The sequence below is a fragment of the Anolis carolinensis genome, chromosome 5 (assembly GCF_035594765.1).
Source record: "Anolis carolinensis isolate JA03-04 chromosome 5, rAnoCar3.1.pri, whole genome shotgun sequence".
In the NCBI taxonomy this organism is placed as follows: Eukaryota; Metazoa; Chordata; class Lepidosauria; order Squamata; family Dactyloidae; genus Anolis; species Anolis carolinensis.
In genome coordinates, this window is record NC_085845.1 from 156,267,975 (window position 1) to 156,291,670 (window position 23,696).

The 23,696-nt window shown below is 37.2% G+C and overlaps 1 protein-coding gene across 4 annotated transcripts in view; it reads left to right on the forward strand.

Moving 5' to 3' along the window:
* The window catches only part of nav3 (neuron navigator 3), a 587,869-nt gene that overhangs the window by 74,122 nt on the left and 490,051 nt on the right, over positions 1-23,696 (forward strand). The window contains exon 2 of one of the 4 annotated variants that reach the window (XM_016993769.2): positions 22,299-22,384. The exons of 2 other annotated variants lie outside the window; for them this stretch is intronic. The gene's annotated coding sequence lies outside the window, so the exon portion shown is untranslated. The remainder of the gene's footprint in view (positions 1-22,298; positions 22,385-23,696) is intronic. One more of the 4 variants, XM_062980879.1, reaches the window with a different exon arrangement.

Sequence of the window (23,696 nt, forward strand, 5' to 3'; positions counted from 1 at the left end):
TCTCTGCTTGTAGGCATTCATGGCCACCCTGCCCCAATGTCTCATTTTTAGATAAGTCCAATTGATGAAAAAGGAGCCACAAGACCATTGTAGTTATAAAGCTGTAATGTTTTTCAAGTTTTCAATGTCATGAACCCAGTGTTGGAACTGAACTTGTTTGAAAATGTTGCTTCAGGGTTTTCCTGGTTAATCACTAATTTGCTTCTGGTGCAGGCAAAATTTGTTAAAGTGATTTAGATTATCATATATATTTTTAGAGGAATCCCAGGAAGACAGTTCTAAATGGAAACCTGAATAAAATGCTTTTCTTACAAAGTATTTTAAAGTCAGACATCATTAGTCACCCTGGTTATAAAATGAACATTTTTTCCATCAAATATCTACATAATTTATTATTAAAGATAATATATTTTTAAATTATTCACAGGATTTTCATTGGCTGGATTTGTCTATGTCTTTAAGATTGAATTTCACTAAGATTGAAAGAAATTCTTTTAAAAATGCTTCTTGCAATATTTATTGTTTTCTTCAACCCTAATACAACATTTCCTACAACCATAAATGACATGTGGGTGAAAGGCAGGTTTTCACGTTGTTACTTGGGACTCATAAAATATGGTTAATGGAAGATTAGCCTTCATTAAACTGCTGTTCACATTTGCTTCAAAGGAAAGGAAGACAACATAGGCTAATATAGCCAAGCCGTCATGGTACATTTACATGGTAAAAAGACTTTATTTTATACAGTGGCGATTATCTTCCACCCTCTCCATTTTCTTCTGTAGGATTGTGAAGATTAGCTTTTCTTACCAACCCACCAAGTTCAATACCCCCTTCACCATATTGATTCTTTTTGGATGTAGGCGAAATATAATTCCTAGTTCCACTGTTACTGAGTAACTGAAATGAAGTGTGTATCTGAGAACAGAGAGCTAATTTTAGGGGAACAAATTGGTTAGAAATGTGACATATTATTAAGTGTGCATCTACACTGAAGAATCAATGAAGTTTGATACCACTTTAACTGTTCATGCTATGGAATGATAGGAGTTTTTGTTTAGTGAGGTACCAGCGCTTTTTGGTAGAGAAGGCTAAAGACTTCATAAAACTAAAATTCCCAGCATTCCATAATACAGAGCATGGGCAATTAAGGTGGGGTCAAACTGCATTAGTTCTACAGTGAAAATGCACCCTAAAACTATCTGGTATTATGAAGTTCAATGTTTTCACTGATGTTGGAGTTGCTGATGAAAATTTCTTCTGCAGAGGTCTTAAAGGTTGCGGAATACAAGTATGAGTGAAATGTAATGTGGTATTTGGAACTATGGGAAAGGAGACATTTACTAACCCCTAGCTATGTTTCTACAAGGCTTTAGGCAAGGTTGAAAACAGTGATGATGGGAGTACAAACCAACAGTAAGAAAAAATCCCTTCAGCTCCATATTACCATTCAATGCTACCTTTCTACCTTTCATAATAAAACACAGCATTTCAGAACTATTATTCCCTGAATAGGTGTGAGTCGGTCAGCTCTTTACTTGTTCATTTTGTTTTTATTATTTCTCTCAACTTAGCAGGGTGTGAACAATGTAGAAAACCTGTTTAATTAGTAAAAAGCAATTAGTAAAGGTTTGGTTTATTTATTCCTATTTTCTATATCTATACACCCAGGGTGATGTAAAAATTTCCTGGGCAGAAAGGGGTAATAAAAAATGTATGAGGTGGAAAGGGGTTGCAAATGGATAAAGAACCCTTGCTCCATGGGATCCTGGGATATGTAGTTTGATGAACTGCTGGCTTTTTGACTAAGAATTCTAAATGCCAGGATATTAAAATGAAAAGTAAAGTAGAACAGAACATTATGGCAGACCCTTGTCTGTCAATGACAATATGAAGAATCATATTGGAAGAGAGGAGTGTGAAAGCTGGGGTGAAACCTCCAAGAATGCTATGGTATATGTAGTTGCCTTATAGGCTACATGGGCACCACAAACTGAAATTTCCATTCTGATTTTGAAACATAGTTGGATTGGACTGGAGAAGGCAATCCTTCATGTGCTTGGATACAAAGCCACTTAAGGCTTTGTACATTAATATTAGCATCTTGAATTGGGTCCAGTAGTTTCCCGACATTGAAGACATTTCAGAACCAACATCTCTCCCTGTCAACAGCATCATTTTGAAACAGTGGCTACTTTTAGACTGTTGTTTCTAATACCAAGATATCTTATATATTATGTAGGCTTTTAGAAAATAGAAGCATTGTCAAGTACAGTAGAGTCTCAGTTATCCAACACTCGCTTATCCAATGTTCTGGATTATCCAACGCATTTTTGTAGTCAATGTTTTCAATATAACGTGATATTTTGGTGCTAATTTTGTAAAAACAGTAATTACAACATAACATTACTGCGTATTGAACTACCTTTTGAACTACTTTTTTTTGTCAAATTTGTTGTATAACATGATGTTTTGCTGCTTAATTTGTAAAATCATAACCTATTTTGATGTTTAATAGGCTTTTTCATAATCTCTCCTTATTATCCAACATATTCGCTTATCCAACATTCTGCCGGCCCGTTTATGTTGGATAAGTGAGACTCTACTGTACTTGAAATATCATGTATGGTCAGTAGGCTGTATTTGGCTCAGTGGCAACAAACAGTGGAGTTCTGCTTTGCCCATTTTACCACACTACATTATACATCATCCTGAAAAAAAAAGAGTGATTGTAACCATGTTTGAGCCTTTGGGAATCTCAACTAATAATGCACTGAAATGATAGCAGGGTGGTGTGTCAGTAAGAAATCCCAGCTATTCAAACTGCTGACAATGAGAAAAAATCCCTATCTAGCATCTCCTTTTCCTTCCTGTGAACTGTCTGATGATAAAGCTAGTGTGTTATAGGAGACCAGCATTACAATTATTTTCCCCTAGAGTGATGGGTTGGTGGCTTTCTGAATGGCAATGTCAAAAAAATCCCACTATGGAGAATAAAATTGTGATAAAGTTTCCCCAGTAAAAGCTAAGCCTCATTAACTTTCGATTTCACAAGATTATTCTCACGAAATAGACTTAAAATCTCAGAGCAGACTTGGTTCCTTATCAAATGTATTCAGTACTAGCTTGGCAGGAAGGTTCATGATATACTTGCATCTTATTAGTAATAGCTGTCAGGGAGCTGCTTCTGGAAGTTGCAGTAATGTGTTTACTGCTATATGTCTCTCCTTAACAAATAATAGATACTGACATTCTGTGACCTAGATGACGTAAGTAACTTCTCATATGAAATTCTTTTATGTCTTGCAAGCTTCTTTCGTGGTAAGAACCTTGAAATCAACATTTCCTTTCATTGATCACTAACAGCTGGATATCTTTTTGAGTCAGAGAGCAGGAGACTTGTATTGCATCTATCAGATTGGTTTAAATATGAACTTTGCAGCAGCAAGCCAAGATTTGCACATGTTTAGGAAGGATGAACATCTTGGACATTTAGAGGTTCAATTTTAAACCAGTTGTAATGCAGCCATTAATTGGATGTAGATTAATGGCTCTTTTCTAGAAGTGAAAGTGAGTAACAGGAAAAGGATTTAAGTTCAAAACATTTCATCTTAATAGTAACTTAAAATATGTTGGTAGTGATCTCTTTCATCCCACTTTTTCATTGGGTACAAAATTTAGCAATTTGGAAGGTAATACACATGAAAGAAGGCTGTTGAATCAATTTCTTGAATAAATTGCTTACATGAGGATACAGGGGAAGGGGTAGTAGGAAAACTATACTTTGTGTACTTGTTTAGTTAAATAGTTTAAGCAGCCAGGGATAAATCTACTCTGTAGAATTAATGCAGTTTGACACCACTTTAATTGCCATGGCTCAATGCTATGGAATCCTGGGAGTTGTATTTGTTGAAGCACCAGCACTCTTTGTCAGAGAAGGCAAAAGACCTTGTAAAACTACAAATTTCATGATTATCATCTAATGAGCCATGTTAGTGGTATCAAACTGCATTAATTATACAGTGTAGATGCACCCCAGGTGAACAATATCTACTTGGTTGTAAATTCTAATGAAACATCCTAATGAGTAAGCATAGTTTGTTCAGAATATTTAAGAAATAGCTTGTTCACAATAGTTATTCTTAAATTTCTACATTTGGAATCAAAGACAAATTTATGAACTTCTTATTCTTGGTAAAATATATCCCATCTGTGGTGGCAATAAATAGTAGTGGCATAAAGAATAACCTCTTACTTGTCTATTTTTATAGTGTAAGGACATCATCTCGTTGAAGTCCACGTGGCAGGCAATTGCAGGAGGATTCACTATGCAGTGTGGCCAATCGGGCGGGCAGTGGGGGGAAACTGTTGCCCCACATGCTGCATTGCCTGTTACCTTTATCATGGGGAGAAGCGTCATCACCCGTTCCCCCCCCCTTTTTTAATGAGAACATGGGAAGCATCCTGTGTTTTCTGGGCCTAAGCATCCTAGCATGCTGCCAGGGCACTTCCTCAAAGTAGTCTTACATCATCGAATGGGCTCTGTCGAGCTTCATTGAAGAAGTATCCTGGAAGCATCCTAGAATGCTTCCTGAAGCCCGTGTGATGAAGTCCTCAGTTGCAGTTTACAAAGGTTTAATTTCAAAGTTGTGAATTGCACACTTTTGTGAGCAAAATGTTATGGTATTAGAAAATTATTGACAATATTATTATTGCATGATTTTGGCAGTAGGTGTAGGCCTCTAAAAGATTTTGGAGCCAAAAATTTGCTTCTAGAGTTCTGCAAGTTTACCACCACTTTCTTAAATATAGGTTTATCTGAAGTGTCATAATGATGAATATGATTTATACAGTTCTGCTGTCCCAATCCTGAATGAACCTTAAATGCAAATCTGACTGATTTCAGGGACTTACGTTTACAGAAGCATAGTCTAGGCTGAATCATTGCAATCTAATATATGGATCTTTGGAAGTAAATCATTGTCTGATTCTTGATCCATCCATAAGTAGGTATGTGCAGGAAGGAAGCCTTAGTTTAACTTGACTCAAGCTGATATAATTTGACATATACATCCATGTATTAAATTTGAATTGAGGAAAGCAATGCTTATTTAGGAATGAACTTTAAATGACATTTAATCAGGATGGGAAATGTCTGTTCCAAGAATGAAAACATTCATTTTTAAAGATCCTTTAAGGCTATCAGAATTTCCTATAGATTAGTTTTTTCTCTTCCTCTTCATGCTCAAATGCTCAATAATTGTTTTCAAAGTATAATGTAATTTTGGAATGAATAGAAAATGACTCAATCTTCCTTGTTTTATGCCTAATTGATCACCTTACTTGAAGCTCAGAAAAGGCCTTATAGCTTATATATATATGCCCAACCCATTTCTATTACTTCAGTGTGTCCACTTTTGTAACACTTTTGCCCCTCATGCTTTGTATTAAGTCACATCTTCTGGACAACTGTCTCTTTTTTCTATAACTAATGACCTTACAACTAGGACAGGCTTGGGCTTATATATCTCGAACTATATACACAATGTTTGACTCTTGCTCTTTGCAGCAATCATTCACTATTTAGAACACCATATTTAAATGAGAAATTGGTTGAACATACCACATTAAATACTATATTGGGTATGGGTAACAGACAAAATAGAAATAAACTGAAATTATAGGAAGAGAAATGAGCAACAGTTGAAATCTGGAGAATTGTAGATGGGAGCAGAAGCTGCAGACTAGGAAAAGATTAAGCAATCTGACTGCTCATTAGTTCAAATGGAAATGTTTCAGTCTAGTAATAAAGAAGGTAAGGCAGGAGTGGGATGTAGTAACTCAAAGGTAAGGTTATCCAAGATCATCGTTTGGTTTTGTTACATAAGGTAGCATAAAGATTATGCACAGTTTTGAGTTCACAGCTGGGTTTTATATTGTGAAAAAAGGGAAAACCAAACATTTCTGGGTTTTATAATCCCCATAGTCCTAGAGCTTACTCCTGCTAGTTTCTCATATGAATGTCTGGAGACATCTCTCCCCCTACCTTCTCCCACATATCAGCTTAAGTCTGGAGATGTGCAGACACAAGACTAATAATCAAGACAGCATTTTTGTAACACCTTGCCTGATTAAGAGATCTAAATATTTAGATCTTGGTCTGAGGTGAGACTTTAAATACTGTATATCAAAAACTACCTAATATATTCTTTCATGGCTTTTCAAGCATCGTAAAATATAAAATATGCCAAGAAAATATTTCATGGCTTACAAAATCTTGGCTCATGGCATTCTACTATTAGACAGGTTTGATTTTAGCTGCTATGTAAAGATAGATTTTAATCTGTTTCAAATAACTTCACATTTTTAATTTTATAGTATTTTGAAGTGCACTTTTTTCTCAGAAAGCATATTCCAGAATGGATAGTGAAAAATGGAATGATTTTGTTTTATATTCCACATAGGAAAAAAAAAACATTTACAATAATGTGTGAAAAGCAGTGACCTTTGACATAGAAAATTAGCTGCTGTCATTTACTTTCCTATCTTACCTTGTTGTTGATAGAAATGATATTTAATTTGTACTGTTGAGGTTTCTCAAATTAAATCAAATTTGTTTCAAATATTCATGGTTATATTTGAAAAGCAGTTTATTACATTTGTATACATTCTCCATCAGTTTTATTCTGTTAACAGAAAATGTGTGCACTCAATACGAAATAGACAAGTCTGTGATCACATGGAAGCCGGATCCTGCTTTCATTAACAATGTGTGTATGCATATTTGTGATTTGTAAGCTTGGTTGTAAAATTAACTGCATAGACAGTAAACACTGGCATTCAGATTGACATTAGAGGTTATCGGAAGCCAACATCTTGAGCATTGTCATTCCATACTGCTTTCCTTTGATATATGAAGCTCATAGCAAGCGGATGTTAAAGCAGTTCTGAAATCATTGCTGTTCTTTATTTATGGATTCATCCAATTGGTCAGATCACAAGCTCAACATTCAACTTTGCATTCTGATCATCTACAGCCTAGTGCTAGTTCAAGAAAAATTGCTTCAATCTTTGAGTGTGCTCAACTACATCTAAAATGAGAACATTCTCAATGTCAGAGCATAATAGCAAAGAAATTATATCTTATTTAAATTGTACTGAGAATAAGAAAAGTAAACGTATGCTTTTGCATTCTAGCAATAAAAGTCCAAGATGCTCAAAGCAATTTATCAAAACATCATCAGATGCCTATTCTCTGTGCTTTGTATGATATACTTTATCACCTCTGTATTCTGTACTATTAATTTTAATGCTTTAAAATTGTCTGCATGACCTTCCTTCCTACGACTTTGCATTTCTTGAAATCCCTGTGAATATTTCTGTTTCTACTTTTAGTATCATTTTCATTGAATTTTTTGCACTTAACCAGAAGTGAAAACATGAAAGATTCCACAGAGGAGCGGAATTAAAAAGAGTGAGAGGGTCTGTTCCAGTTTATAGACCAGGAGTGGTCCACAGTGGACTCAAATGTTGCAAATTTCCTCTCTGGTTGGCTGTTAATGTAAAGTGTATATGAGTCTGGCAGATGTCTTTGTGCACCTGCTGTTCCTTTTTCTGGTTGTAGGTATTCCAGAAATGTCTCCAAAGCCATGGGTGCCAGAATATTGTTTTAAATATATTTGTACTTGTAGGTGCCAGAATTCTAACAATCTGTAGAGATCCCTGGTTTATCTGTAGAGATAAACCGACTTTATGCCCTTTTTTGACTGTCTGTATAGCAGTAGAAACAAAATAAAATTACAGAAGCAAATGTCAGTAAAAAGAAATAAAAAACTCAAAAATCCACTCTATAATAGTAACTTACATAAGAATGTTGTGATAATGCCATAATAAGCAAATCATTGTGCTGTGATGATGCCATAATACGCATTGGATTGTTCTGCAAGATATCTGTAAAGAACCATTTTCTCTAAGTGGTAAGTAAGCCTCACCTGAATAATGTAAGTGTTTAGATTACAATTGTACTGCATGGAGAAATACCTCCACAACTGCTTGTGGCCAGAGTTCGGAATGGCTACTTGATATAACTAAGGCTGATATAGGTGCATACAGTTTCAATGTGTAAAAACTATCAGACAGTAAAAAATGATTGCTATTTTTATCTCCTTCATATTCTGTAGTCTCTCTCCAAAGACAGCAAATATGGGAAATAACTTCCACAACCTAGTTCTATGCCTTGTGGGTGTGTTGTTCCATTAAGTAATGTAAATAAATAAATAAATAAATAAATAAATAACAGAGTGCATGAGCTAACAGTTGGGACTGAGATCCAAATATCCCTTAGGTTAGAGTTGGAGGCTGGAGGTAAGGGATTACAATGGGATCTTGCTATAGGTCTTGCAAGATTATGATGATTCCATGAATATGGAGTAGTATTTTCAGGAGGGAAGCACAACCAACCTGACAGGACTTTAGAATTGCTTTATAGACAATATTACTTCCTTATTTGCATCCAGAAGAGTTGAGTTTGTGTTTGATAGTGTATATAAGTGTGTTCTGAATTCAGATATGAGATGTTAGAATTCAGATGGTGTATAATAGGGAGACTGATAGGATTGCCTCTACTGCTGTGTCTGTGAGCATGAAAATTAGAACGGTCATCTAACAAACAGTTATTTTCAGACGATTCCTTTTTCTATTTCTGCCTTTATCACACAAAGACCAGGTTGTTTGTCTGTTAGTCCATCCAGTCTGGTGTTGGTGCTGTTTAATGTGAAATCAGTTCATAATCAAACTAAATCTATCGTGATTTAATCAAGGATGAGTAAGGATATCATGGCACATACTGGTACTATGTGAGTTAGGCTGGGATGAAGTTGGTCTAGTCTTTTCCAGTTCATTTCCTCTGTGGAATACCAGCTTTGTTTGAATGGTGAGGAATGGAGATTGGCTGTTCATATGAAATCTCCCAAACCATGAGGAATGCTTTCCTGTCAGGCTTTCCAGAACCTACATCTTCCAGGGCTATGGGGATGAATTTTGCCTCCTGATGCCATTGCCTACTCCTGGTTTAAATTGTGTTTTTGAATGTGTAAATAGTGTACCTGACTGCAGTTAACTCTTCATCCATGTGATAAAATGAGTTAGACTCCATAAAAATTCAAAATGAGTTTTAGTGTCAACAATTCTGTTGGACCTATACTACAAAAATTCCACTGGGGCAAACTGATAGAGGAACATGGATGAAACCATCTATGGTTTCATCCATAGATGAAACACGCAAACATCTAAAAACTCTGTTGAGAGCTGAGGAGGGGGGACTCACTGAAAATTTGACCCCATTTTTCTTCTTGCTGTGTCCCATTCAGTAGTCTTCCTTTGAGATTTGGGGGGGGGGGCTATGGTGAACACAAGGTAGAAGTCATTATTTACTCACTACTGGTATTTACTTTTGGACTGGCTGTAGAGTTTTTAATACATTTTAATATGATTATGTTTAATGCTTTAATGCCACAAAGGATTTACTGATAATTGTGTTTTTAATTTTTATATTCATATTTCAATGCATTTATATTGTTTTACTTTGCATTGTGCCCTATTTATTGTTATCTGCCTTTATATTGGGAGAAAAGTGGGATAAAAATAAAGAAAAAACTTAGATTTAAACTCCTGAGTTTAAGCTGCCATTGTCACTGCAATCTTTTAAAAGGTGCAGCTTTAGAGATATGGCCAGTACATTTAACCTTTATAGTTTCACAGGGCTGTGCCATCCTTTTTGGGGCATCACTCAGTCACTGTCAGGCTCAATGGGTTAAAAGACAATCAGGCAATTTCACATCATGGTCCATATCCTCTGCCCTGCACTTTAGGTTTTATCAGTAAGAATGTTTTGTCCCAAACCCCCATGTATGAGGCTAGTGCTGATGCCAGTGGGGTAGGGGAGGGTCTGGTGAGCCTCCAGCTTATCAAGGCCACATGTGTCTAGCAGGGCAGATTATGGGGTGCTCACATCTTAATTGTTTTTTTTTATACCTAAAATTTTTAGTTTTTAGCAAATAGTGATTGGTGAGTTCTGCCACTTCATTCAATGCACGAAAATCTTCACAACAAGCAGTAAAGGCAAGTGATTGCAGGGATGGGATTGAAATTCAAAGAAGCAATTGATTAATTTGTAGAATTAAAAGAAAGTTCTGTCTAGATGTGGATATCACTATGGCAACGTAGAATCTGTAAGTGCAACAAGGTTTTTAAGAAGTCTATTTTGTTAGACAATCATATTAATAATTTGTGATCTTGTAAACTGCTCTCCCTTTCAAATTAATTGCTCTCAACTCAGTTTTCACTGAAATCTTGGGCCCCATATACACTACCATATTTATTTATTTCGTGTCAAAAGCATTGCATAACAAATACATTTTAAAATGATGAGAAAAAAAGGAAATCACAAGCAACTAAATAGTTTTACACCAAAAGCGGGCAACAGCAACCGCATTGTCCGTAGCTTTAAATAACTCCTCCTCCATACATGAGGCAGGACATTGTGGGCAAGCATAGATATGCAGAGTTGTTTGTTCTGCTCCACGGTCACACAAGGTGGAGGATTCCTCCAGGTAGTGCCACCTTGCCAAGTTGTCTTTAGATCTGCCCACTCCGCTTCTGAGTCTGTTCAGGGACTTCCAAGTTGCCCATTCTTGGTTTGCCCCTGGAGGAGGACCCTCATGGGGGACCATCCAGTTGGAATTGCCAGGTTTAGCTGCCCAGAGGGACACCCTTGCTGCTGCTGGAGGAACATCAAGAGGAGTGGTGGTTCTCATGAGGCCCTTCCTAGATTTGAGTCTGGTGGGAGGAGGCTGATAGTCATGCAGTGGATGGCTTTCACAATGTTCGATCTTATTTCTCTCGCAGTTAGCAGCAACTTCCCGTCGCATGTCAGGAGAGGCAATGCCAGCTAACTTGTAGAGTTTATCAGCAGGTGTAGGTTTAAGGCATCCTGTGATGATTCTGCGTGTTTCGTTTAGTGCTATGTCCACCTGCTTCACATGGGCAGACTTGTGCCAGACAGGACAGGCGTACTCAGCAGTTGAGTAAGACAAGGCCAGGGCTGATGTTCTTATTATTTGTGGGTCTGCACCCCATGTGCTGCCAGTCAGTTTCCGCAGGATGTTGTTGCATGCATCTACTTTGTGCTTGGTGTTCATGCAGTGTTTCCTATATGTTAGTGTTCGATCTAAGGTGACACCAAGATATTTAGAATGGAAACAGTGTTCGAGCTCTTGGCCTTCTCAAGTAACTTTCAGTTTCCTGTTGGCTTCACGGTTACGTAGGTGGAAAGCACACACTTGTGTCTTGGCAGGGTTGGGCTTCAGGTGGTTCTCTTTGTAGTAGCTGGAGAGATCTTTCAAGGCATTAGTGAGTTGGCTTTCAACTGTTTCAAAATCTTTCGCTTGTGTTGTAAGGCCAAGGTCATCAGCATATATAAAGCTCTTTGTGAGTGGTGGTTGTGGCTGATCATTCATGAAGATGTTAAACAAGGTCGGTGCAAGAACGCTGCCTTGGGGTAAACCATTCGTTTGCCTCCTCCATCTGCTTTTCCGGCCCTGAAACTCCACATAGAAGCTGCGGTTTTCTAGGAGGGTCTGGACAGTTTTTGTAAAGTCAAAGTCCCGGGTGATATGGTAGACTTTATGCAGCATTTTTCTATGTTGCACTGTGTCACAGGCTGCCGTAAGGTCCACAGAAACTGTTCCCGTAATGCAGCCTTTCTCATAGCCTTCCTTGATATGCTCAGTCAGATGAAGAATTTGACCTGTACAGTTTTTCCCTGGTCTGAAACCTGCTTGTTGTGCAATAAGCTTGGGTTCGATAACAGGTCCTAGTCGATTTAATAGCATCCTCTCATATACCTTATATAGATGACATAAGAGGGAGATTGGTCGGTAGTTCCTGGCATTGGAGGCATCTTTACCAGGTTTTAAAATGGCAATGATCTTAGTTTTCCTCCATGCTCTGGGAGTCTGTTTGTGTGCCAAGCATTGATTGTAGAATTTCAAAAGCCAGTTTTCAGCTTTGGGGCCCAAGTGTTTGATTTGCTCCATCATCAGGTCATCTAGGCCAGGTGCTTTACCAGTCTTACATCACTTGATGGCTTCTCTGAGTTCTTTCAGGTTTAGAGAAGACAACTGGTGGGTTTCAAGTTCTGGCACCCTGTTGATTTTCATCTTTATTCTGCTGCAGTTTGGATGCCTCAGGTAAAAGCCTGATAGGTCCCGCATTGTTGGGTTTTTCTGGAAGAGCCCTATGTCTCCTTTGCACATTAACCATCCAAATGTCTGTTCCATGTCATTTCTGAAGTGCTGCTCATAGGCAAATGTGTCCCTAGCTATGCATTGGTCTGGTGGGCCCAGATTTGTTCAAGTTGTATTGGAAAACATAAGACTGAATTCCTCAAGTACCTGTGTAGCAGTTGCCTTACTCTCTTACTTTTCCTCATAATTTGGAACACTTCCTATTCATTTTGTGCTATCATCTCCTTTAAAATATTCCTTTAAAAAGCTTTAAAGTTGCCTATTTCTTTCAGCTCTGCTACCCTGTAGATGTTCTTCCAGAAACTTTATTCTTCCTCCATTCAAGTAGTACAATCTGCAACCCGCTAAAGAAAATGGAGAAAACAATGTCTTAAGACAGAATTGTACATTTTCTCCTCCTAGAATTGAGATAAAACTTGTAATTTTAAAAGGCATTTAGCACTTGGGAGTAAAGGCAGCAACACTTTTAGGTTGAAAAGATGGATCTTAATGAATGTTTTAAGAATACTAAATACTGCAGCATTGCTGAAGCTAGACAGGTGTGCACTTGATCTGAATTTAAATGGCAGATCAATGGGAATTGCACCATTATGCATGCGTTAGATTTTTGTTAGAAAGACCAAACTTATCTTTTGAACAAATGTATCTGTGTTATAAAGTGATACATCAATACTTGGGTATTAGAATAATTTATACCTAAGGAGATTTTGGTTTTACTTCCATACTAAACTGCTTATTTCCCTTATCTGGTTTTATGTGCTTAATCTAAGAGAGTATCTTTATTCTATCCTTAATAATGTCATCATTTTCAAATAGAGTGTATACACCATACTTCATGATGCACCAGTAACTTGCTGATCATTTTAATAAATTAAAAATGTACATATGAAAGCTAAGGATCCTACAACAGTTAATTATTCACCAAGGACTTGTGAAACTCTGTGTTAATGAGAAAAAATATTAAAAGGACCAAGCGTCTGAAAAAGCTGGTGTAAGCAAATGTGAAAGAGGTTTTAAATGGGACAAGCCCCTGGCCAATGTGCACGACTGAAATAATGAGTGAATATAGATAGCTGAAAGCATTAATTTGGTGGGAACTTAAATGTCAAGGAGAAGGCTTAAAATGCTCAGGGATCCAAAATAATTGCTAGATAAAAGTGAGTGGAAATGCTTAACTGTAAAAAGGTGGAGGTTTTGCTTAATGGTTTGATACAACATCCAAAAGGGGGAAACATTTTTTAAAAAAAAGAAGAGCACATGTATATGAGGGAATTGGTCAATTGGTTGCCTGCTAGATAGGGGGGAAAGTCTGATTTTAACTGATATGTAGATACGTGAATCTTGCAAGGTAGGGAAATTATGTGTGTTTGACCTTTTTCTCCTTCATTACATACATCTCATTCTCTTCTTTGTCTTGGATAATCAATCCTATCTAACTGTCAGCTTCCTTTTTCTTTTAATCTCCTTAGTTACCATTTCTTGTTGCTCTTGTGGCATGATGCCAATCTTTCTTTTTAAAAAAATAATTTCCCTTGTGATTTTTCATTTGTAATGAATTCTTCTTAACTCATTCTTCTTTGTCCTTTACTCTGCTTCAGAACTCATTTGCTATCCACTGCCATCCAGTTTAATGTTTCTCTCCCATGTGTTATTACAATCTTGCAGCCTCTCTCATATACCAACACTAGTATTTTACTCTCATACACTTTTTCATCTGGACACTTTAAAAAAAAAGTAGAAAATTACATCATTTGTTGGTTACAATAACATTTTGGATTGGTTTCTCTAATCTCTTTGGAATATCTATGTGTAGCTTTCCATGGTTATTGTATTCTTGTAATAACTGGTTAAATCTATACACATAATAAAAATGAAAATCTGTATGTGTTATGTGGCACGGGTGTCCGTTCACACAGACAGCCTCCAGCCTCCACAAACAGGCTATAGTTCTCAGTGCTGAGGAGCCAACAAGTCACTCCCTCCCAGGACACTGAAGGTTACAGCGAGCATATCTCAGTGTCCCTTCTCTCTCTATTTGCATGACCCCACCCACTGCCTCTCCCTTAGCAAACAGGAATTGATCAGCAACTGAACATACTGGAGAGCTTTGGGGAGAATTCACCATGATTTATAGGAGTTGTAGGGACTAGGATGCATAGTTCACCTGCAATCTAAGAGCCCTCTGAACTGCACCAACGATGCACCTGGAACTCACTTGCACATAGACCCAACATGACCAACTTTGCATACTGGCGGGGTTTGGGAGTGATTGACTTCGACGTCCAGGAGTTATAGTTCACTCATATTCAGAGAACACTGAACCCATCTGATGACGGATATGGACCAAACTTGGCATACAAATTCAATATAGCCAACTGGGAACACTGGTGGACTTTGGGGGTGATTGACCTTTAACCCTGGGGATTATAGCTCACCTATATTCCTTGAGCCCTCTGAACCCCACCAATGACAGATCTGGACTAAACTTGGCACACAAACCCAACACTGCCAACTTGGGGGGATTGACCTTGGCACTAGAGAGTTATAGTTCACCCATATTCAGAGAATACTGAACCCAGCAAGTGAAGGATCTGGAACAAACTTGGCACACAGACAAACATGGCCAGCTGTGAATACCGGCAAGCTTTGAGGGTAATTGACCTTGGCATCAGAGAGTTATAGTTCACCTGTATTCAGAGAATATTAAATCCAGCAGACGACAGATTTTGACCAAACTTGCCACACAGATTCAACATGGCCAACTGTTAATCTGTTTCAGGAAGATTGTCCTTGGAATCTGGGAGTTGTAGTTCACCTTTATCCAGAGAACACTGAACCTAGCCGATGATGGATCTGGACCAAACTTGCCACACAGACCCAACATGGCCAACTTTGTATATTGGCAGGGTGTGTGGTTGATTGAATTTGGTACCCAGGAATTACAGTTCACCCATATCCAGAAAACAATGAACCCAGTCAATTTCAGATCTGGACCAAACTTGGCACACAGACCCAACATGGCCAACTGTGAATACTGGGAGGGTTTCAGGGTGATTGCCCTGGGAATCTGGGAGTTGTAGTTCACCCTTATCCAGAGAACACTGAACCCAGCAGATGACAGATCTGGACTAAATTTGGCACACAGATCCAACATGGCCAACTGTGAATACTGGGGGAGTTTTGGGAGGATTGATCCAAGATTTCTGGGAATTGTGGTTCACCCATATCCTTATTCATTTTCTAATGGGAGCATTCATAAAAAACAAAAACAAAGACTGAGATTTTTTTTCTAAGTCATAGCATAACATATGACCAAACTGATATTACCTAACATCTAAAAACAAACAAGGTGCTTTTCAAATAATCCAGGCAATGCCAGGTACCCAAGCTAGTAAGTAATATTTTCAAGCCAAAGTTTTTTGAGTAGACATTACATGTCTTTGGAGATATGTCATTAATTAATCAGCCCCAGAAGGTTTTTAATAATATATCCTGTATTTATCACAATCTTACCATTTATGTGTTTTGAATGTAATTTTTTTATCCTGTATTGTTGTTTTAATTGATATATTATATTACTGTATTATCTTTTTTATATTGTGATTTGTACTATGTTGTTTATATTTTGTCCTTATGTTGTTTGGGCCATTGCCCCATGTAAGCTGCCCTGAGTCCCCGCGGGGAGATGGTGGCAGGGTATAAATAAAGTTTATTATTATTATTATTATTATTATTATTATTATTATTATTATTAACAACTTCTTTGGGAATTACAAAATCTCTTGGTGGTATTCTTGCATTGTTAACTTTTTATGCTACTGGAGTATTTATTTATAAATGCAAAAGGGCAATAAACATATTTTATCTGTGTAAAATGCATCAACCTTCTGCATGCATCAAAATTAAAGCTTAACTTCAATTGCTAGTTCTGAACAAGAATAGACTCATTTAATGAATTGCTGAATTGATCCTTATGCCATTTCCATTCAGTGGATATATTCTGGAGAAAGAGTACAACAATAGTAATAATACTACCAATTGGATTTCGGTCACTGTTTGAAATGAGCTATATATTTTGCACTTTAAGTGTGAAAAGACTCAGGTGTTTCATGGAAAAGTTGGAGAGAGGCATCATTGTTTAGAAGGCACAATTTTACATGCTTCATCTTAGAGTATGTATACAGCTATTTCTGCTGTTTGTGTGTGTTTTTTAAATGATAATTTTATTATTTAAGCAAAGAGGAAAAAAGTGATATACATTTACAAAGCATGCAACCTACAGAGGCACAGTAAATAATACATTCCCTCCATCCCTGCACCCGTGAACTCACCACCATGGACTCCCTACTAACTATGATATCTATATCCTATAATAAATAAACATATAAGTTCCTTAAATTGTTCCTTTTGCAGCATCCTTAAAGTCAACTTTTGCCTTCTTTCCAATATATGTGAAGGCCAGCCACCATTTGTTTACAAATTTTTCATTTTTTTTACCCTGAGGTCCGTTAGACAGCTTGATCATTTGTATGTAATCTATTCATTTTTCTTTCCAATCTTGCGTAGTTCTCTTTCTCCCTTCCCTGATTTCACTATAACCATTCTTGCTGCAACAAAGCTGTACAGTATTGGTATATTTCTTTATCTTCCTGTTTAATACCCTCTCTGAATAGACCTAGGAGGCACATTGCTGGGCTTTTCTTGACCTTATTGTTGAGCATATTATTTATTTCAATAATAACCCGTTTACAAGTTGTGATACTATCGGACATGACCAGCAGACGTGGACAAAAGTACCCTTCTGTGTTTTACATCTTCAGCAATTTCTTCCATGGGTTTTGTCCATTTTAGCTAATAATTCTGGAGTTATATAGCTTCTGTAAAACATTTTGTATAAGTTCTCTGTAATGGACTCTGTTATTGAGAATTTAAATCCTTTTTTCCAGAAATACTTCCATCTCTCTAATTCTGTGTTTCCCCCCAAGTTTCTGGCCCAAGACATCATGACAGGTTTTATTCTATTGTCTTCTAGAATAAATTCTAGAATGTTTTTATATAATCTGAAGATCAAGTGCTTATTTCCCATGTCGAAAATGCACTCCAACTTAGATTATTTTCCTCAAACCCTACTTTAGCATCTTTTATAAATCTATCCTGTAATTGATAAAACCGAAACCAATAGTTGATACCTAGTTGTTCTTTTCCTTTTAGGTTCCATTGATTTTTTAAAAAAATAATTAGTTCTTATAAGATCTTATTTCATGTTTGGATGTTGGCCTTAGGACCACTTCTACTGGACATTACCATAAAGGGTTTTTTTTGTACCATCCCTCCTTTATATCTCTTCCATATTGTAAGCAGATCTGGTCTTGTTATATGGTTATTGAAGTCTTTGTTTAATGCTTTGTGTTTGAGAGCACACCCACCCACATCTAGAAAAATCAGTTTTGCTCTTGCAAATTATACAAACTTTATTTTTCTTCCTATGAATTAGGAATAATGGTTATGAAGTGTTTTATTCATACATTTGAAGTCTGTTCCATATTAGTCTAGGGAATACTGATTGACTGCTTACTCCTCTCCTTAGTGGCTGAACTCAGATGTAATGTTAATCTATGGTTTAATGTAGCAGGAAGCCACAGAGAGCCCAAGGCTGTAAAGCTCCCTCTCATCTCTTTTCCTCCAGCATGGCTGAGAGAAGGAGATCAGAAGCTTTTCTTCTTATCAATCCCTCAAAATAAGGTTCACCTACATGTGAAATGACAGATACATTGGAACTGAATGCTCTTTGTCTCTTTGCGTGTTTACAATCGTGTGCATTAAATGCAAATTGTATTCACTATCTTAGTTAAATTTAACTTCTAAGATCTCTGGAAATATAGCCAAATTTATAATAATAATAATAATAATAATAATAATAATAATAATAATAATAATACCCAAGTAATTTCATGGGGGAAGAAATCTCTCCAGAAAGTAGCGTCTGTCCCTGATAAATAGTGACATTTGGAGCATATGTTCAATTCATTTCTGATTTAGGCAACCCTACCATGAAATTTCTTGGCATGATCTGTCCAGAGGAAGTTTGCCTTTGCCTTCCATTGCTGTTGAGTTTGCGTTGTCCAGGTTCACCCAGTGGATTTCCATGTCTGAGCAGAAATTCAAACGTTGATTCTAGAGTCATAGTTCAATTCTCAAAGCAGTATATCTCACTGGCTCTGGAACATAGGTACTCCCTCACAAAATTTGGAATTGAATTTGAGAGTACAGCTGGCCTTGCATATCTGAGGGAGTTAGGGGCACGAGAACCTCACGAAAGTGGAAGAAACAGTGAGTACTGTACAGCTGGGGTCAGGGGACCCAGTTGCAGTGACTATGGAGAATACATGCTTGCCCCACAAACATTACTCCATGACAAAGCCTAGGGCGATGTGCAACATTCACACAGTAGCCTCATCCACAGGAGATGGGCAGGGGAGTGAAAGATCACTACTTTCATCATGTTCCTTCCTTAATATGGGGGGTCACCTTGTGAACATTTATTTGGCAGCTCCTTCCTCAGGAGATGGGCATATGGGACCATGAGGAATCACTGCCAATGATATGTCTACTTCCCCAAAATGGGGCTGCTCTGTGAATATTCACATGGCAGTGCTATGCTCTCCTCAGGAGGTGGGTTGGAGGGGAGAATTATCACTTACCCCACCATACCCATCTCTCAAAGATAGGGTAGCCATTTGAACATTCACATGGCAGCCCTGACCCCAAGATGTGAGGGGGAGGGCACAGCAAATGGTGTAGTGGTATCATGCAAGAATGTTCATAAAGCAACTCTAGTTTTGAGAGGTGGATATGCCCAGGTAGTGATCCATCCCACCTCCTGAGGCTGAAGCTGCCCTGTCTTCAGGACATGCAAACATTGCAGGCAGTGATCCCTCACTTTCCTGTCCACCTTCTGACAACAGAACTGCCATGGTTTGGCTCCAGGTTACCTACAGTATCACCTTCTCCTGTATAATCTGCCCCAAAAACATAGGTCTTCTTGGGGGGGAGGGCGGTGACAGCTATTCCAGCCTGCCTAACCCGACTGTTGACCGTCAGACACTTAACAAATCAAAATAATATTTGCTCCTTGATTAAAAAATTAAGACTTGTCAGTTGAGTAATTGTCTGGCAATGAAAGACATTTCTTGTGAATACAACTTCATATTGGCTTTATCCTACTTTGGATTTTACATTGTTGTGCAAATAAAATGTACTCTCCTGTTCTGATTACATCTAAGCAATGTTGGTGGTGCTAGAACTTTTTAAAGCTTGTGAGGACATCCTCAGAGATTGCAGTGACAACTGACTGATATCCTTGCCAATGTGGATATCATAAATTGGTACTGAGACACAGATGGATGCAGTAGGATAGTGTCTGATCATGGCATAATGGATACATTTCAGCTTTTGCAGCAGTGGTGGTCAAAGTATGCTCTGGGATTTCAATTTCCAAACTTTTAAAAAGCAAATCCCCACCACCAACTTTCCCTGAACTGCTTTTTTAAATAAAAAAGCTTGTTTCTTCTGAAAATCTCTTAAATAACCTTTTAAATACATTATTGGGCCCCATGTACTTTTAAAAAGCCTTTGCTCCTCAAAACCAGAAGTGGGTTTCTGTCAGTTTGTGGGTTCCTCGCACCCCATTCTTTTATGTTTGTGACTTCAAGTCACCTGCCAATTTATGGTGACCCCATCAATTTAATAGGGTTTTCTTAGGCAAGGAATATTCATAGTTGGTTTTTGCTAGTTCCTTCCACTGAAATATAGCATTCTCTAGCAATAATTTATGTCTTAATGAAACGATATAGTATCTTCTGATCTGAAGTGAGTTTTGCTGAGACCCTGGAAAATCTATGCTCAATCTGACAAAACTGCAAATGCAGTATCACAGATACAAATACAAACAAACAAACCACAAAAATTGCAGTTATTCTAAAAAGTAGTGAAAGTTTTAGGAATCACATGATAGCATTTACATGTCTAAATGAAAGTAAGTTGATCCAGTGCTTCTCAGTCCCATGTACAGATGGTCCCTGCGTTACTAACATCTTACAAACAACTCATAGTTAAGAATGGAGGTGGGACACAGGAAGTGAGAGAACTCTACCCCTAGGTAGGGAAATTAACTCCTAGGAGAGTTATGATGGGGGAAAAGGTGTCTCCACTGAAGCTTTATCACCAATCCTTGTTTCCACAATTTTTCAAAATCCAATTATCACAGGGACAGAAAGTGAGGTGAATTTTTTAGAACAGGGGCACAGACAGCTAAACAAACACCACAGGGTTGTTAATCCTTTCCTATCCTATCCAAAGCATGCATAGATAGATAAAGATAGATAGCTGGAGTTGCACTTAAAATGTTCCAGCTTACATACAAATACAGCTTAAAAACAAACCTACAGAACCTATATTATTCTTAACTTGGGGACTATCTGTATGGATATAGGATTTTTTCAAATGATAGCACTCAGGAGTTTAGTTGTACGGTATATAGAGTCTTTGAGAGGGTACTATTAACTTTGACTTTTTAAAGCCAGAAGAGAGAAACAGGCATGTCTACAGGGAAACAGATTTTGATAGTTATTTGTATAGCTTGTGAAAAGTGACAAAAATATTTCCATTTCCAGTTAGAAAATCTCCTGGTCCTCTGATTTGACAGTTGCTGTTTCTCCCTCATACTCATCTCCTAATTTTCAGTTAGTGAATTTCAGTTAGCATTTCAGTTAGTGAATTGCCCATCCACATTAGCCATGTTGACCATAAAAGAAAATTAAAAACCCATAAAGAAGTAATAATTTTATTAGCCAACCAAAATACACAAAACACATAATGCAAGATGTGACAATAAAGGGACAAATCATGTTAAAGAAACATGCACATTGTTAAAACCTTGGCCATTCACAGTCTAAATGCCATTGAATTCCCAATACTAACACTATGTAACTTGTGTTTTGCTCCTGGATTATAAATGTCATTTCCTAATTGGTTCTATCATAAAAATATGGAAAAAGTTTATTAAACTGTAAAAAACTTTGTTTTTATGGGACATCCTGCAGCATATTTTGCTATAGTTTTTCAATGAATATCTGATAGAGACTCAACTAATTCAACATTGTTTGTGGCAGCCACAAAAACAAAGTTTCTGGAGTATAACAACTACTTTCCAAATAAGCACCACATAACTAAACAGGAAATAATATTTTCAAACCAGGAACAGAAAATTTTTCAAATTTTGTTACATAGTGAAATGATTCAAAATGGTAGGTGAAAGCTAGGAAAATCTTCTCTTCCTCCAATTTCCTTCCTATTCTTATTTCTACTTCTTTTGGGAGTAGCATTGTATTTTCACTATTGAGGGATAACTTCCTTGCTAAATTGGGATATCGATTTATTAATGTGTCATTTATGGGATGTTTCCTATAGAGACCAGGTTCAAGTATGTTTGCTAATGCCCTGATTTACAACACAATTCTTACTTTTAGTGCTGCGAGTCTCAAGCAAAGTACTGTCTATGTTATTTTCAAAATGCAAATATAAAACAACTTTATATAAGAACAGAGTTCTGGACAAACCTCAATTAATAAAATGTGGAATTGGTTATAATAGCTATCTGTGGGAACCCAAATTATGAAAATGAATGATAAGAAAACATTTAAGTATTATGGTATAATTGTAATTTTAGGCTATGGGGATTTTAAACAAGATAATTAGTTACTGAAAAGAAGACACATGATGGGATTGTCACACTCATTAAATAAATGCTACTGGGAGACAAGACAACCCATGTAAGAATTGTAACTCCCATTAAGGGGCTAAATAGAGTAAAGTCATATGATTGTATCTTTTTAGTAAGCTGAAAATTATAGCTTTGAGTTTAGCAAAGTTGAAAATAGGAGGGAAATTCTTTTGAAGTATGACATTAAAGGCTCTGTGATTCATTTATTACAGAATTCACAAAGGGCCCACTCCCAACATGCATTTCTATTGCTGAAACCACACTGGAATGAATGGCGGGTGGAAAAGAACATGGTAAGGTAATAATAAAAACTTTATTTTTATAACCCACCTCCAACTTCTTGAAGGAACTCAGGGCGACTTACATGGGGACCAAGCCCAGCATAAACAAGAATTCAAAGGCACAAAATCAAATCCATATAGCAAATAACAGTACAATTAAAACAATTAAAAACTGAAAAAGTAAAAACATCATAATATACATCAGTCAACATCACACCCCAGTAACTGGAAAAAGTGGGCATGTCCAATTTGAGAGACAAGGGCAAGGCTTGTGCAAATCGCAACAAAAGAGTCAGAGCTGGGAATAAAGTGTTGGAAAACCGGAACAATGAATAAATTAAGGCTGGGCAGGCATAATTGCAAGCTAAACTGTATTTGCATAGCTTCCATTCATTTTAGTGTTGCTTGTCTATACAAATTTTCAGATGGTATTAAGGATATGTGGGCCAAAACTATTAGTAAAACTCTTTACTAATGGTGAAACACCCCCTATCTTCATTTGTTCCATAGTTGCACCATGTACTCTCTTGTAAGCCGGGGAGATAGGATTCAGATATTTAATCTAGCTTCAAGAGAGCCAACGTGGTGTTGTGGTTTGAATGTTGGACTACAACTCTGGAGACCAGAGTTCAACTTCTCACTGGATCATCTTGCAAGTTACATTCTCTCAGCCTCAGAAGGGTGCAAATGCAACCCCCTCTGAACAAAACTTGTCAAGAAAATCCTGTGATAAATTTGTCTTAAGGGTCTCCATAAATCAGAAATGACTTAAAGGGACACAACTTTGACAATAATTCTAGCCTATACACATGCAGAGTAGCTCTGGTGTTACAAGGACTGGTAGGGAACAAAGAAGCTTAGTAAATAAATAGAACCTCAGAGAGTTTTTTAAAGTTATAGCAACCAATTGATCAAACCTTGGAAATTGTAGCAAGCTGCTGATCTCCTAGCTGGGCTGGAGATTTGTACATGACTGTTTGCTCTTGTGTGGAGGAGATCCCACCAGAACGGGTGAATTTGTACCTTCATCTTTTCTCGGGAGATTATCTATGAAAACTGCAGACAAAAAACTAAGCCCTGAGATTTGGCATCCCTATGTTTTTGGCTCTTGCCTGGCTGTTACAGAAGAATGTCCTAATAGTGTTAGGCAGGTGCTTCAGCATCATGTTCTGAATATTTAATGAACTATTAAATTAATTCTGTTTTTAACAGGATGTCTTATTTAAAGATTGTTCTTTTAGGCAAATTTTGTTATCATCTGTGTTGTCTGCCACATTATGCCTTGTGGGATTAAAGCACAGTTTAACTTAAATAATAACATTAATGTGG